Source organism: Podarcis tiliguerta, assembly GCF_965153285.1.
Source record: "Podarcis tiliguerta genome assembly, chromosome: 3".
Taxonomy (NCBI): domain Eukaryota; kingdom Metazoa; phylum Chordata; class Lepidosauria; order Squamata; family Lacertidae; genus Podarcis; species Podarcis tiliguerta.
In genome coordinates, this window is record NC_139536.1 from 50,349,074 (window position 1) to 50,366,407 (window position 17,334).

The following is a 17,334-nucleotide window of genomic DNA, read 5'->3' on the forward strand; positions in this document are numbered from 1 at the left end:
GGGGAGGTTTCAGAAACAAGGTGCTTTTGCCATTTGAATGGAGAAATTCACGCTAGCGCATAAAATATAGGTGGTGTGCATTTTATATTCCCTAAGAGGAAAATAAAGGCATCTCTTATTGGTGACGGGAGTTAATAGGAATTGATAAATTGCATTCCATCCCAATGGGCAGGAAATCTCAAAAGTTTTAGATTTCTATTGTCAGAGAAATTACTTCTGCAATTCCACCAGCAGGAGTGAATTTAACTGTGGTGTGTGCAAGGGGGGGGGGGGACGGCGGCGTTAATCTTATCAGAGTGTGACAAAAATCAGAAAATTCACAGCTTTGTGACTGCAATGTATGACTGCTCAAGTTCCAAGGGCCCTGTTTAGAAAATTCTAATTTATGAATGCCACCTGCATATTTTTGCAGTGCCGACTTGAAAGTTCAGGCTTCTTCGGATGTTGCGAGGCTGTTCTTCAAGCTTCCTCAGCTGCATCGCCTGGAGAAACCGAAGGGAGAGCGGAGAGAGGATTACAGTTTGAGCTCCACGGGGCCCGTTTCACACTCCCCCAAGCATGTCCCTTTTGCTCAGGGATATGCGAGCGCATTCCGCAGTTAGTTAAAATACTGCACTGCATATGAATCTACTTACTGAAGTCTGAAGTTACTTTTTAGGACCATGTACATTAATAAAAGATTAGGTGGTTTTAAGCAGAGTGTAATGCCTTGAAGAATGCATTTCCAAAGACAAAGAAAGAAAGAAAGAAAGAAAGAAAGAAAGAAAGAAAGAAAGAAAGAAAGATTTGCCCTTATTTTAATACCCAACCTTAAGGATCCATGCAAGGCAGGTCCAGTGGGAAAGATCCCAATTCCTCTTCCTTCACCCAATTCTACATGTGATTGTTGGGTGAAACAGACTTGGGGTGCCAGATAATGTGCTGTACAAATAATGAAAGTAAAAAAGTTTTCATTGCAAAAGACTCATGAAATATTCCTCAAATTCAAAATGTGTGTTTCATGACAATTCACTATTCAGTTTAGACTGAGGCCCAAATGCCACAATTGTATGGATTATAGCTTTTCCACCCGCCCCCCAAAGAAGAGGAGTGAAACCCAGGTTGGCTCTTTGACTTCACCACACCTTCAACTAGAATGTCAGGTGCCCCCTCAAAAAAAAAATAATGAGAAAGAGATTGCCTTGTTTCTGAGCCTATCCAAAGTCAACCCCAGCTTCCATCCACAGTTGGCAATTAGGGTTCATTTGCAGGCTCCCCAGATATATAAAAATGCATAGTAATGCGTTGATTAAAATCAGGTTTATGCTGCTTCACAGTTCACTGAATTCCAGAGTGATTCAGCACCATTGAAATTAACCAGGAAACATTTACACCTTCACCAGATGACAACTGTGTGGCCAGGGAAAATTTATCCTGGCTGAAGAATAAATTTTTGTGTGGGCAGCTGTTGAAGACAAGGACTGTGATAGGTTTTCAATCCGCTTGGATCCCTGACGCTCTTGACAGCCTCAAGATCCCAGTGTGAGTTTATCATGGGCATGAGAAGCTCTCATCTGGGAGTTGTTAAGTTAGTAATCTATAGGTAAACTCTTCCATTGTCTGCCGAGACAGGTGAGTGCCCACAGTAAGTAGGTAAACTGGAAATTATTCTGACTTAAATCTTTATCCAAGTTAATGAAGAACTGCAATGCTTGCCTCTTTGAGACCTCCCAAAGAATGCTGGGGCCAAGCCCTGGTAGCTGCATCAGCATCTCTGCTCCATAGATATACTCCTCTAAGCGTTCCATAGAAAACCTACTTGCACATTTCTTGAGAGCTTCCACTTCTATATTAGTAAACACCACCCGAAAGAACTTTACTGTATTGTGCACTTGTGTAATTAGCATTTTACTTTGACGACTGGTGGTTGGGAAAGTTCTTTAGGCTGCCATTGTGAATCTGTGCTAAAGCCTAGCGTGCTTCCTAATTAATCAAGCCCAGATAAAAGCACTTGCATGTCAACAGCAGGGATGGGTGGGGGGAGCTTAAATGCCGCGGAGAGAAAAGTCCAGCAAATGTATACATAGAGCATACACACGGCAGAGAAGACAAAGAGTTCTTGTCAAACACAAAATAAATGTAGCCCGTAGAGACCCTGCAAGCGAATGCTGGACCACAATAGGAAGCATGATACCCATCTAATCGTGTATGGAGGAATGCTGCTGCCAAATTTTCTCTGTAGCCACAAGATACCATTTTATTTTCTGGTCCATCTAGCTCTGATGTTGCGGAGGATAATTAGTCCCAAGCCTTGCAACACAATTTATCTTACACTGGGGATATTCTGCCATGTTCCACTTCATGTATAGTTTGCTAACATGGGGGGGGGGGTTAAAAAAAACAAATTACCAGAAGAAAAAGGACATGCTTGGGATCTTCAAGTGATTCTCTTTCTGAAAGTATAGGAGCTGCTTTGGATCAATGGGGCAGAAGTCACCCTGTTTCAACGTCCATTAAATGAAAGAGAAATAAATCTGTCAGTCTCTTCAGCTTTACTTTTCCAGTAAGTGCGACAAAGTAGCAGAAGAGAAAAGTCTGTGGAGGAGAAAGCAGAGAAGTAAACAGGAGCATATTTATGTCACATCTCTGAGGGTCACTGGATATCCCTTAGATTCTTCTCGGGCTCAGGTTTTGATTGCCAGGAATTACTGTCAGGGGTGTAAGACTTGCTTCACATGGAGTCGAGCATTTCAAGTCAACCTGGCCTTGCCTTCTAAGCTGTGTTCGTATAATGTTAGAACCCTCACTAGTGCCTAGTTATTCCAGCTTTACCACTGGGACTAAATTCACCCTAAAACATTCTAAAATAAATTAATAATAATAATAATAATAATAATAGCATCTGTACCACCCAGAGAACTATCTGGAGTACTGAATTGTAACCCAGAAAGATTCTCATCATTCTTTTAAAATATTTTTTATATCTCGCATTTTACATTCCAATAGTATAGCTTAAATAAAACCAAAAGTGATATTCTAGAGCGAGGAAAGGTGAGGAGAGAGAAGGTTACATAACGACAGAGTATTAAACCAATGTGAATAAATTATAAGGAGGTCTTTCATCTCTGACTTTATCATTCCAAAATGGAATGAACAAGCCCCCTTCTTCAATAAAATTGTCTTTGTGGTTATAATATGCCACATTCCTTTTGTGTGTTCGTTTTATCATTGACACAGGACTCATTCACACTTCTGCTAGCCCCATGTCTGGAAGCATAGGTCAAAGCAGTTTTCCACTTCGCCAGCACTTTCTCTGCATGGATCCAAGCAGTTTCCCCCTTTCCCCACTGCTTTCCCAGGGAAAACCCTCTCTTCAATGCTAAAGCAGAGCAAACATCAATCTGGAAAAACCCAAATTGCTAGACAAGAGGAAGTGGGGACAAATCCACAGTCTCCAAGTCTTCCTCCTCTCTAACCCAAAAAACCAATTGTACACTTTCTCAGTAACTCGGCCCAAAGGACAAAAACATTAACATGGATTAAGATTTGCCCTAATTACAACACACAGACTTACTTAACCAAGAAGTTAGTTGCATCTACACAAGGGAATGCAATCAAGATAATAAGAAGCAAGCGTTGAATTTACCTTATTATACTTCCCCAGGCTGGTATAAGAAGCACAGAAGTTACATCTTACTTCATTACAGGCAAGTCCACAGCAAAAGGCACCCATATTAAGACTAAGAGAGCTGAGTGGGGGGTGCTTGTGTAATCTCACTGTATACAAGTTGTACAAGTGACAATAAAGTATTTCATATTTCATATTCATATATGACTGGGAGTGCCTGCAGATAACCTGCTTGTTGAACATTACTTCAGACTTCTTTGCACAAAGTTTGCAGGGCAGTTATATGACATTTACTGGTAACTGAGGATTCATTCTGATTTGTTCGCAGGGAGGCTATATGAGATCATATAAAGTGACTGATATCCCAGTGCATTTTCTCATTTACTGCCAAATGTTTGGAGGAGGGGCAGGAGTAGAAACAGGTTTGTTGTACAAGAACACAAAAATCACTTTTTGCACAACCTGAATTTATAAATATTTGATTGAACCCCATCTGCAATTAGGGATTGGGGGGGTCGATTCAGATCACATTTAGAGGCCTTCCTAATTTACACTTTCTGAAACTATATGTGAACCAAATCAGAGCCATCCTTTGAAATTTCGACTCCTCTGGATTCTGCAGTGCAGTTCTCCAGCCAAGCGATGTGTATATACTAAGGTAACGTCCGTAAAATGCATATATTAGTATATATTAACATTTATAATGCATCCAGGAGGATTACTTTGCAAAACTGTGCATATTAGCCAAACTACACACAAAGGTGTAGATGCTGGGAGAAATCCACTGGTGAATTTTCGTGAATGTGAAAAATTGAACATAAATTTGGAAAAAATGAAAAGATTAGGGGGAAACTGAAATGGACATCCCTACCTGTAATATGGCGACAGCCTGGAAGCTGACTCGGCTAAAAATCCAGGATCTTCCCTGCTTCTTGTGCAAAGAGGCACAGCATGGAATTCAGCTTTTGCCAATTCCACTTGTGGGGTCTGAAGCCTCAAACTCCTAACACCAGCTTTACATTCCCCCCCCCTTCCCCTTATTAACAGCCTTAGCCATGAAATTGGCTCTATCTGAAGGGCACAATTTGATCTAGGAAGCAAAACGACAGGCCAGGATGAGTGAGGTAGCTCTCTCACATAGGACATAAGGTAAAGTACATTTAAGTTTGTCCTAGCCAATGCTCTCCTCACTTGTTTTGATACTGTCTGGGAGTATCAGAAGCCAACACATTGAGTAATTCCTATGGGATGAGTAGCAGCTAGTGCCTGGAATGTCAGCAAGGATCACTCTGTGCAGTCTTGCCCTTTTGAAATGGAGGCAGTCTCGCCCAGGCAGATTTTAAAAATGCACAGAGGATTATATACTAAGCCCAGACAATTTTGTATTATGTATTCCTAACTTGGTTTAAATATAAATATTTCAGCGGATGGAGGCAACTGTTGCAAGTAATTTCCCAGATGTCCTAAAATGTTCATATATATATATATATATATATATATATATATATATATATATTCTATGACTTCATCAATGCCTAAACATGATACTCAGAGAAAGAGGCGGGGAGAGAGAGAGAGAGAGAGAGAGAGAGAGAGAGAGAGAGAGAAGGGGCTTGTTTATTTAGTCAAACTGAACTGCACTAAACAGCTGATATCCATTTGTGGATATATAAATTTTTAAATTCTTCATGCAAGCTAGCACGAGACCATAGCTCTCCAAAATACATATTAGATCAGGGATGGTTAAGTGGTGCCCCCTCAGATGTCATTAATTTCCATAACATTTGAAACTTAGCATCTCACACCGAGTCTTTGGCACCACCACCTCTGCTTGGCTCCAGCTGTTCTAGGACACAGTCCTTTGGGTATCTAGAAATTGTACCTCTTTATCTGGGTTTCAACACTCCTGTTCCCAGCCTATTAATACGGTAATATACGGTAATAACTTTAAACTGTATGTCTGTAAGCTATACATGCTGCTCAGGCTTGCACTCCATGGAGGTGACTTCAGTGATGTCAACACAATGGTTTGACTTCGCCTCTGGAGGCACACTCCATTGTCTCGTGAGACAGATGTATGCCAACAAAAACAGATCTGGATCCAAATCATATCTCATCTCAGCAGTAAGCTCACAGGCTGGCCTTCAGAACATCACCAGCTACCAGCTCCCCATTAACACAGCAGGAGCAGTAATTCATGATGTTCTTCATGAACCGGAAGGAAATTAACAACAGGTGTTGGATAGTGCATGGTTCCTGAATATCATTCTATCAATGGAATATGAAGACACAGCATGTAAGCCTTTAGCTACCTTTTGTCTCTTGAATAAACACAAGAAGCCCTGCTCTCTGTGAAATGATGAAGTCAGCTGTTTGCAAGGTTCTGAGCAGTAACAAAATAGTAACCCAGGAAATGAAACTTGGGCTGGATCTACACACATCAAAGAAGCATTTAGGTTAAACGCATTAGAAATTTAAACAGGGAAAACAGGTAGAGAAAAACGGGACTCCATGTCACCATCTGGTGGCACAATGTTATATCGAGCATGCAACGCATATAAATCATTTTTTCTTTACCAGTCTAGCTGAATCCTTGAGCTGGGCATAGCTATTCCATTTCAGAAGCCTGGATTACATTTTTTGGTACTTCACAAAATAGATTTATCAATGCACCTTTCTATAAAAACAGCTTTATGAAATCAGAAGCAGCCATTAAAATGTCAGTATTCATTCTTGTTCAAGTTTCATCACCAGAGATGCACATTTGGCAAACAGAATAGTGTTAATGGCTGTGCTGCAGGTACAGAAGGACATACGGTAATAGAACCCAGTTCCTTATTTAACAATAGTAAAAAGTAATAGGATACATATTTTGGTGTCGGAAAAGCAATCAGCACACCAGGGAATAAAATCATTGAGTAAAAATGCACCACTTTCCATAGTCACTTATGTGAATTACTGCACTTTAGACTTCCCCTCTCTCTCTCTCTCTAGTTGTATAATGGACAGTGCAAAATGCTTTCTTCCCCCCACCCCCCTTTGCACATCTTATAGAATTCATAACAAGTGAAAAACTGAGTAAGGAGAACTCATTTTAAACTTAGGGAACTATGAAGACAGCAGCTTTGGCTGTGAAAACTTCCTCTGCGAAGTCTTCAGAGCTGGAGATACAGGACAGATCATTACAGGTAAGCAAAGCAAAAAATGGTCTTGTAATACCACCAAAACAAAGCCATAACATTTGTCTGTCTTGAGCCAGAGGGAAGGAGAGAGAAAGTCCCAACATATTACCCCGTTTGATAGATACAAACAAGCCTTTTAAGCAGGGATTTTTCACAGTCTGCATCTGTATTAGAACTGTTGTTAGATCTTTTGTTTTATTGCTTGTGTGTTTACCACCCTGGGCTCCCTTTCGAAGAAGAGTGGGGTATAAATAGAGTGTAGTTGAGAGCTGGTCTTGGCCTTTGGCAGTACAGCCCACACTAGCACTTATACAGTGTTATATGTAGCATTATTTTCCCCTTTTCAGGTTGTTCTTGTGACTCGTTTGTTTATGCAAAAAGGAATCATCTGTTTAAGCCAATGAATGCAGGAGGGGAAACATTAGTCAAAGAAGCAGCCACTGCTTGAAATGGAATTGGGGCTCAGCTAGACTGGCAAAGAAAAAGCGATTTATATGTGTTGTATATGCAATATTGCATTATGCCACAATATGGTGCTATGGAGTCCCGTTTTTCTCTACCTGTTTTCCCTGTTTAAATTTACAACACATTTTAACTCCTGGAGAAGAGGAGGTTAAGGGGTGATATGATAGCCATGTTCAAATATATAAAAGGATGTCACATAGAGGAGGGAGAAAGGTTGTTTTCTGCTGCTCCAGAAAAGCGGACACGGAGCAATGGATACAAACTACAAGAAAGAAGATTCCACCTAAACATTAGGAAGAACTTTCTGACAGTAAGAGCTGTTCGACAGTGGAATTTGCTGCCAAGGAGTGTGGTGGAGTCTCCTTCTTTGGAGGTCTTTAAGCAGAGGCTTGACAACCATATGTCAGGAGTGCTCTGATGGTGTTTCCTGCTTGGCAGGGGGTTGGACTCGATGACCCTTGTGGTCTCTTCCAACTCTATGATTCTATGATTCTATGATTCTAACTGAAACACTTCTTTGATGTGTCTAGATCAGCCTTGGCTGAAGCTGCAGATTCAGTTGTATAGATAAGAGAACCCATTATTCCTTTCTCGGGTAAAAGTCTTTTGGATATTTAAAGTAGAAGGTGTATTATGGAATCTTAAAGTTAAAGCTGGTTAGCAAGAAATGTGGTCCATTGGACCACTCATTGAATCTAGGGGGCCTGGATTCAAATCCTACCAACCACAAGTTTGTAGTGTGACTTTGGCTAATTCTCACTTTGAGCATAAATGTCTACAGATAACATGACTAACAGGCTGTTATCTGGGGTGATTTCTGGCACTAAGTTTGATCCCCACATATTCCTGCATTGCAGGGGGTTGGACTAGATGATCCTAAGGGATTCAAATTCCACAATTCCATGATTCTACTATGCATGATTTATTAAATATTACTATACTGCTTAAGGGGAGAGAAATCTCCAAGCAGTTTACAACAGTAAAAATACATATTAAAGCATACTTGTGTGCATGTCAATGCATCAACATTAGCATGCCACCAGTAACACAGATGAAGCTGTTTTTTGGTCGCTTACTCTCAGTGCCAGTTTAGCAGTACTGCTGCAATCATGTGTACACATCAGTGGAAAAGGCTTAGTTCATAACTACATGCTCATCACTTTATGTCTGTCATGTCAAGTGGTTGTTTACTTGAATGAAAAGCCATCACAGATCAAATACCAGAGATAAAACGTTCATCATGTTGTCTTGCATCACCTCTAATGCAATGCTTCTCAGCGGACACAGTTCTCACATTCAGCAGCTGTTCAACCAAGCATAAAACAAAGTAAAAATAAAGGAATGGGAAATCAAGTTTTACAACGCATGTGTGAACTAATTCAGGCTGCTAGTAACATGCTTGTTAGATACGTTAATATTTTATTTCAGCTTGATGCCCTTTCTGGCAAGGCCATCTAATGTCAACCAACAGCACTTCTGCATCCTCTTCAGACCTTGAAAAAGCCCACAGCTTCACACTCTGGGAAGAATTTGCTCCTATTATTATGGTCCTTTCCAATGTTCACTTAGTCCCTTTTTGCCCCTTGCCAGACCAGTCAGCTGGGACCTTTATATATTGAGTTTCTCTTTTCATGCCTTACAGCTGAGCCCAACTGTTCAAGGCACATGGGATTGTCAACTAACCAGGGATCAAAGGAACCTGGATAGGATTTCGGTTTCTTTTGCCCTTGTGGAAGCACCCCAGGATATGCAGAAGAGGAAAGGTTAAGGGTGGGGATCCTTGGGAAGTTTTGCTCCTGTGAAAATATGGTTTTTAGGAGCATAGGAACAACAGAAGCTTCCCTCTACTGTGTGAGTCTCTTGGTCTGTCTAGATCAGTATTGTCTACGTTGACTGACAGCACCTGTCCAAGATTACATGGAGGCATCTCTCCCAGCCCTTCCTAGACACACCAGGAATGGAACCTGGGTCCTTCTGCATGTAGATGCTCTACCACTGAGTAGTAGTAGTAGTAGTAGTAGTAGTAGCAGCAGCAGCAGCAGCAGTAGTTCTGCCTTTTGTCCCTGATGGGACTCAAGGCAGCTTCCAGATACAAAGGACATGGGTGGCACTGTGATCTAAACCACCAAGCCTCTTGGGCTTGCCGATCAGAAGGTCAGTGGTTCGAATCCCTGCAACGGAGTGATTTCCCATTGCTCTTCCCAGCTCCTGCCAACCTAGCAGTTTGAAAGCATGCCGGTGCATGTAGATAAATAGGTACTGCTGTGGCGGGAAGGTAAATGGCGTTCCTGTGCACTCTGGTTTCTGTCACGGTGTTCTGTTGCGCCAAAAGCGGCTTAGTCATGCTAACCACATTAACCGGAAAGCTGTCTGCGGACAAATGCCAGCTCCCTCAGCCTGTAAAGTGAGATGAGTGCCACAACCCCAGAGTTGTCTGCAACTGGACTTACGGTAACTGTCAGGGGTCCTTTACCTTTACCTATACTGATTTAGATGGTCAAGCTCTCTGCTGTCTTCGCTGATCCACTGTGATTCTCCAGGGTCTCTAAGAGGTATGCCATCACATCTAGCTTGGTTCATAGACCCAAAAACAATAGACAACACTGAGTCTAACCCGTGTGTGTGTGTGTGTGTGTGTGGAGAGAAAGAGAGAGAGAGAGAGAGAGAGAGAGAGAGAGAGAGCTCACTTTGACTTATATAAAAGTAGGGACGTTTTTCTTTAGATGAATGCCTGCTAAGTAAATACTATCAGCCCAGGAATGGTGATGGTGGAGAAAAGAAAACAAGTACTGAAAGTACTCAGCCCTGCAATTAACTATGCAGGAGCACACAATTTGTAAAATATAGGGGTGAAAAGCATGACGGTGCACAAATGTTTCAGCGGATTTCACACTGCACACAACACCAACATATGCAAGGCCAGGCTTTCGCTTCTGGTAGTGAATGTAAAATGAGAAAATGGAAAGTCATTTGCTCCCCCACTGCTCCCTCTTCCTCAAACAACTCCTAGCTGTCATGTACAGTAACTGGCAATCCCAAAACCTGAGTAGCAAATTAATTAGGACTGAACACGATCTGGACTTTAATTCAGGTATAATGTTTGAAGCACTGCGTCAACACGCTTTCAGCCAAAACGAATTTGTAAGTCCTAAGTGACTGTGCAAAGTGGAAGCACAAATGGTGGGTATTTTGTGGTTTGGCTATTTTATATTGCTGAGATTTATTGGACTTATTGGACATTTTCATCTCTTTCCTTCATATGCTGTTCACTGCTTGGCCTTTGAGCTGGTCCTAACCAATGTTGATGACCTGGTTAGTGGGGTAGAAGTGGAAGGATCATTAGGCGCGAGTGATCATGCTCTTCTGAAGTTTACTATACAGCGGAAAGGAGCAGCCAAGCATACTAGGACTCAATTTCTTGACTTTAAGAAAGCCAACTTCATAAAACTTAGGGAAGTGCAGGGTGAGATCCCATGGACAGTAATACTAAAAGGAAAGGGAGTTCATGATGGCTGGGAGTTTGTTAAGAGGGAGATAGTAAAAGCACAACTTCAGGCAATACCAATGAGACAGAAACATGGAAGGTGCCTAAAGAAGCCAGGGTGGCTATCTAAAGAACTTTTAACTGAGTTAAGATTAAAAGAGAATGTGTACAAAAAATGGAAAAGGGGGGAAACCACCAAAGAGGAATTCAAACAAATAGCCAGCACGTGTAGACACAAAGTCAGAAAAGCTAAAGCACAGAATGAACTCAGGCTTGCTAGAGAGGTTAAAAGCAACAAAAAAAAGGCTTTTATGGGTATGTTCGTAGCAAAAGGAAGAACAAAGAAACAGTGGGGTCATTCAGAGGAGAAGATGGTGAAATGCAAACAGGGGACACAGAAAGGGCTGAACTCCTCAATGCCTTCTTTGCCTCAGTCTTCTCCGATAAAGAAAACAATGCCCGACCTGAAGAATTTGGAGCAAATGATTCAGCAGAGGAAACACAGCCCAGAATAACTAAGGAGATAGTACAAGAATACTTGGCTAGTTTAGATGTATTCAAGTCTCCAGGGCCACATGAACTGCATCCAAGAGTATTAAAAGAACTGGCAGATGTGATCTCAGAACCACTGGCAGTCATCTTTGAGAATTCCTGGAGAACAGGCGAAGTCCCAGCAGACTGGAGGAGGGCAAATGTTGTCCCTATTTTCAAAAAGGGGGAAAGAGAGGACCCAAATAATTACCGCCCAGTCAGTCTGACATCAATACCAGGGAAGATTCTGGAGCAGATCATTAAGCGAACAGTCTGTGAGCACCTAGAAAGGAATGCTGTGATCACCAATAGTCAGCATGGATTTCTGAAAAATAAGTCATGTCAGACTAACCTGATCTCGTTTTTTGACAGAATTACAAGCCTGGTAGATGAAGGGAACGCAATGGATGTAGCCTACCTTGATTTCAGCAAGGCATTTGACAAGGTGCCCCATGATATTCTTGTAAAGAAGCTGGTAAAATGCGGTCTTGACTATGCTACCACTCAGTGGATTTGTAACTGGCTGACTGACTGGACCCAAAGGGTGCTCATCAATGGTTCCTCTTTATCCTGGAGAAGAGTGACTAGTGGGGTGCCACAGGGTTCTGTCTTGGGCTCGGTCTTATTCAACATCTTTATCAACGACTTGGATGATGGACTCGAGGGCATCCTGATCAAATTTGCAGATGACACCAAACTGGGAGGGGTGGCTAACACCCCAGAGGACAGGATCACACTTCAAAACGACCTTGACAGATTAGAGAACGGGGCCAAAACAAACAAGATGAATTTTAACAGGGAGAAATGTAAAGTATTGCACTTGGGCAAAAAAAATGAGAGTCACAAATACAAGATGGGTGACACCTGGCTTGAGAGCAGTACATGTGAAAAGGATCTAGGAGTCTTGGTTGACCACAAACTTGACATGAACCAACAGTGTGACGCGGCAGCTAAAAAAGCCAATGCAATTCTGGGCTGCATCAATAGGAGTATAGCATCTAGATCAAGGGAAGTAATAGTGCCACTGTATTCTGCTCTGGTCATACCTCACCTGGAGTACTGTGTCCAGTTCTGGGCACCACACTTCAAGAAGGACACTGACAAACTGGAACGTGTCCAGAGGAGGGCAACCAAAATGGTCAAAGGCCTGGAAACGATGCCTTATGAGGAACGGCTAAGGGAGCTGGGCATGTTTAGCCTGGAGAAGAGGAGGTTAAGGGGTGATATGATAGCCATGTTCAAATATATAAAAGGATGTCACAGAGAGGAGGGAGAAAGGTTGTTTTCTGCTGCTCCCGAAAAGCGGACACGGAGCAATGGATCCAAACTACAAGAAAGAAGATTCCACCTAAACATTAGGAAGAACTTCCTGACAGTAAGAGCTGTTCGACAGTGGAATTTGCTGCCAAGGAGTGTGGTGGAGTCTCCTTCTTTGGAGGTCTTTAAGCAGAGGCTTGACAACCATATGTCAGGAGTGCTCTGGTGGTGTTTCCTGCTTGACAGGGGGTTGGACTCGATGGCCCTTGTGGTCTCTTCCAACTCTATGATTCTATGAGCTAAAACGTGGTATCTAAAGAAAACATAACATTCTGGTGGGTAAAGCTGGAAGCAATGGGGTAGAGAGTAGGGATTCTTCTAGGAAATTCAACCTGATTCACAAGCCACACTCATCTTCTGTTATTTGCATTACCTTTGAATACTTCCAGGCAACCTGTTTATTGAGCATTCGTCCTAATTTCCTTGCAGAGAGATTAGATAATGTCTGCTATTTCAGGAGTATTCATTCTGTTTTGCTTGTGGGGAGTGGCTGGGAAATCCAGCCTGATGGGCGGGGTATAAATAAATTGTTGTTATTGTTGTTACATGACATTACATCAGTGCAAGTGTTATCCCTCACTTTCTAGTGCATTTACCCATCACTTCTGTTATTGTTATTGCACAGGAACTCCCAATCAACTATACTTGCTCCATCTGAATTTGCCTGTACAGTGGTATCTCGGGTTACATACGCTTCAGGTTACATACGCCTCAGGTTACAGACTCCGCTAACCCAGAAATAGTGCTTCAGGTTAAGAACTTTGCTTCAGGATAAGAATAGAAATCTTGCTCCGGCAGCGTGGCAGCAGCAGGAGGCCCCATTAGCTAAAGTGGTGCTTCAGGTTAAGAACAGTTTCAGGTTAAGAACGGACCTCCAGTACGAATTAAGTACTTAACCCGAGGTGCCACTGTATGTGATCCCACCATTAAATAGTAAAAGTATAGCAGTGCCCCATCTGTGCACCTGAGAAGTTAGTCTATAAATGGATTGCTACAAAATAGATCTAAGGGATGTAGGATGTGTACCAGGAGGTTAATTGCCCCCAGGTTTCTTTCATGGGTCTTGCATATATCCTGTAGTTTGAGAAATCTCCAAAGACTCAAGGAAGTTCGGGGTGTGTGTGGAGGGTTTCCTTTAAAGGGCCAAAAGAAAAGTGGGGTTTGCCTTCAACTTTAAAAGCAGTCTCAGGGCAGATTACACACACTTTAAGACAGCCAATACAGTTATATAACATTTATCAACACTAAGCCAACATATTTTTTTTAAAAAGAGAAAACCTAAATAGCAATCAAGGCAAAAAGAAAAAAAGAAAATTAGCAATCAAGGTCAACAACAATGCTGCAATAGAATTATCCAAACTTGCCCTTACTTTAACGAATGCCTGATTTATAATATTCTAAGGTGTCACTCAGGGAATTAGTCACAAGGGTGACTCAGAAAAGGCAATTCTGATTTTTGAAAAATAAGTTGGCATCTGAGCAGAGTATGACTAAGGCCAGTCTCCCAGCCCTTTATCCTTTCCCCCTGTCTCGTCTGATAAGTAAAACCTGGGCAGCTTGAGGCATTTTTATAATTAAAATATATTACAGGGTGGGGTTGAGACTCAGTAAATCCAGCAGACAGCCTCTCTAAGGCTGCCAACCTAAGAACAGTTTCTTCAGAGTGGCAAGAAGGTCTCACCTTTCCTGGCAAAAGTGATAAGTGACTAGAAAGTTTGGTTGAAATGAATGTGGAATAACATGACAAGAATGAACAATTCAGACACCAAGAGATTATTATACTGTCAAAAGGATTTGGGCTCCATGCACACCATATATTCAATGTACATTGAAAGCACATGACTTCCTCCAAATAATCCTGGGAACTTAGTTTGTTAAGGGTGCTGAAAATTGTAGCTTTGTGAGGGGTAATCTCCAGTTACCAGAATTCTTTGTGGGAAGGCTTCCTCTTCGTCTTTAGTCTCAGGGTTATTTTATTTATTTTACTCTCTCCCTCCAACTGTGTAATACCATGAGACTAATGAGCTTTGGGCGCTGATGAGTGTATTAGCTTCAATTGTACACTACTTGGCTCTTCCTTAATTTCTGGAGTTTGGTGGGAATGAAAGTCATCAAAATGCTCCTGATGCTCAAATATATTGCCATAGATCTGGGGTACCAGAGGCTGATGGTAAATGGTAAAAAAAAACCTAATAAACAGTAGTATTAAGATATTTCTGGGTTAGCTGATGCAAACCCATATGGCTGGGCTAGCTAACTGCAAAGCCATTAAGGAACAATGGGGAGTCAGGTATTGGGCCATTAAGTGCAATTGTCGATGCAAACAGCTGTTGTTCCCCCCTGCTCCAAGGAGTGGACACAGACAGGAGATTTGGGAGGCTGCCAAGGCGAAGGTGTGTGATGTAACAGGGGAAATGTGTCCCTTTAAAAGCAGAAAGGTTTGGAGCACACGGAGGGCCCACTTAGCAAAGATTCTTGGGAAGGAGAAAGGAGGAGCCAGAACTCCAGGCAGAGGCCATGCATGGCAGAACCATCTTGACAAGCTGGGACAGAGGCACAGAGATGGTGTGCAGGATGCCTTGGGCTTCAGTGCTGCGCTGCTGTGGGGAACAAGTCTCTCTGGAGATATAATGCTGTGAACTCTCTTCCTCCACCTAGACCCAGGTGTATACAAGTGTAAAATAAACCATATATCTTTAAACACTACAGTCTCTGACATGCCTGAATTTCAAATGCAAACATGACTCTAGGTAAGTGCCTGGAACCCCCTGGAATCCTGCAACCACTGGGCAGAGATTGGGGGTGGGCTCACAACCTATGTAACAATACCATACTGAAGACATTTAGTAAACGGGTAAGTCAGAGAGCAAAATGCATGTGATTCAGAAAAGAAAATATAGTTAAATCACATATTTCCATACTGTAAAGTGACTTGGCTAGCGATGTAACTAGCATGCATTTTAAATTCCATTTTTTCATTTACAGAGTATTTTGGAAACGAAATAGAATCTGTCCTGAGCACTTGAGCTGATTGCCTGTAGTAAATGCAATACAATATCCTAAACTGATCAGGGATGAGGCATGTTAGCCATGCAGAATTAGAATCTCAGCCCTAGAAAGGCTTTTCTGTTTTTGCAGTGAGTAGATTAAACTTCTACTTCCAGAACTGCTGGTCATTTCCAAGCATTAAATTCACTTAATATAAAATTATATATTAAAAAAGCAAATAAACCCCATAATGCAGAATTGATAGAGCATACAAATGTAATGATACTCGTCATAAAGCATTTGCACTCTCTGAGTTGCAACCCAATCCTATTCCTGTCTTGCAATCTTTTCAATTATGATAAATCAGAAAGCATTGTTTGGCTTGAGTCAATCACTGGTTCCGAAGATGAATTGCCTTTGATTTGCCGAGTTTCAATTGCAGGGGGGGAAAGCTTCAAAGCAGTCCATAAAAATAAAATAAAAATCCACAACATATATAGTGAGTTCCATCCAGAAACACTGGCATTTCTTCAATTATAAATAGATATAGAGATATGTATATACTGAAGTGTATAATCTGAAGTGCAGGTGCATATCAACATATTTTCGGGAAGCATATTGGCTCCGATCTTGCTTACAGCATGTCATGGTCTGGATATCCATGAAGCCTCCTTAAGACCTCATTACTGCTGCCTCTTAGCAGTCCATAACCCAATTAGGACAAAAGGAGGGTTCACTCTTCCAGCACAAAGATTGCACTTCCCAGTTCTTTCCCCAACACTCTGCACACCACCAGCCCCACACCTGATGTTAACACACCTGCTGGCCACACACCATGATGGCCGTGCATTCCAAAGCAGGGTGTAGGGATCCTTTTATCCTGTGAGCCACCCAGAGACCTGCAGGTATAGGGCAGTATATAAATTCAGTTAACAATAACAAGCAACCACAACAACAATATATACAGGGAACCATGAGGCGCTTCACACATTCCCCCCCCCCCCGCCCAATGCATGGTCACTGTCACGTGGCAGATTTTAGACTCTGGACTTGGATTTTAGACTCTGGATGTGGGTGGCGCTGTGGTCTAAACCACTGAGCCTCTTGGGCTTGGAACTGGAAAGTCGGCAGTTTGAATCCTCACGACAGAGTGAGCTCCCGTTGCTGTGTCCCAGCTCCTGCCAACCTAGCAGTTTGAAAACACACAAGTGCAAAGTAGATAAATAGGCACCGCTGCGGTGGGAAGGTAAATGGTGTTTCCGTGTGCTCTGGTTTCAGTCATGGTGTTTCGTTGCGCCAGGAGCGGTTTAGTCCTGCTGGCCACATGACCCGGAAAGCTGTCTGTGGACAAACGTCGATTCCCTTGGCCTGAAAGCGAGATGAGCGCCGCAACCCCATAGTCGCCTTGGACTGGACTTAACTGTCCAGAGGTTCTTTATCTTTTTTACCTTTAGGCTCTGGACTTAATGGGCTCATGCCCCACCCCTTGCATGAGCCCATTAAATCCAGCGTCTAAAATCTGTCAAGTGCTACACTGAGTCCAAGCTAAGGAGACAGAAACCTGGCCATAGAACAAAGCCTTGTCCCACATTCGGCTTATTGAAAGGAAGCTTTAATTAAGGGCTTTTAATATATCCGAAGCTGCAACCCAGCCAGAGAAGGAGCAGTGTTAAAGGAGCACAGAAGGATCACAGGGAAATTGCTGAATGAATTTTTTTTTTTGCTGCAGAAGGTATTATAGTAGAGAGATCGACTCCTGA

General features: G+C 42.2%; 1 long non-coding RNA gene across 6 annotated transcripts in view; it reads right to left on the reverse strand.

Moving 5' to 3' along the window:
- Window positions 1-4,766, reverse strand: part of LOC310674700 — a 44,688-nt gene extending 39,922 nt beyond the window's left edge. For all 6 annotated transcript variants that reach the window (XR_014509709.1, XR_014509710.1, XR_014509711.1 and 3 more), the window contains exons 1-3: window positions 4,479-4,766; window positions 2,389-2,574; window positions 397-482 (exon numbers count right to left, since the gene is read on the reverse strand). This is a non-coding gene — a long non-coding RNA (uncharacterized lncRNA). The remainder of the gene's footprint in view (window positions 1-396; window positions 483-2,388; window positions 2,575-4,478) is intronic.
- Window positions 4,767-17,334: the final 12,568 nt, after the last annotated feature.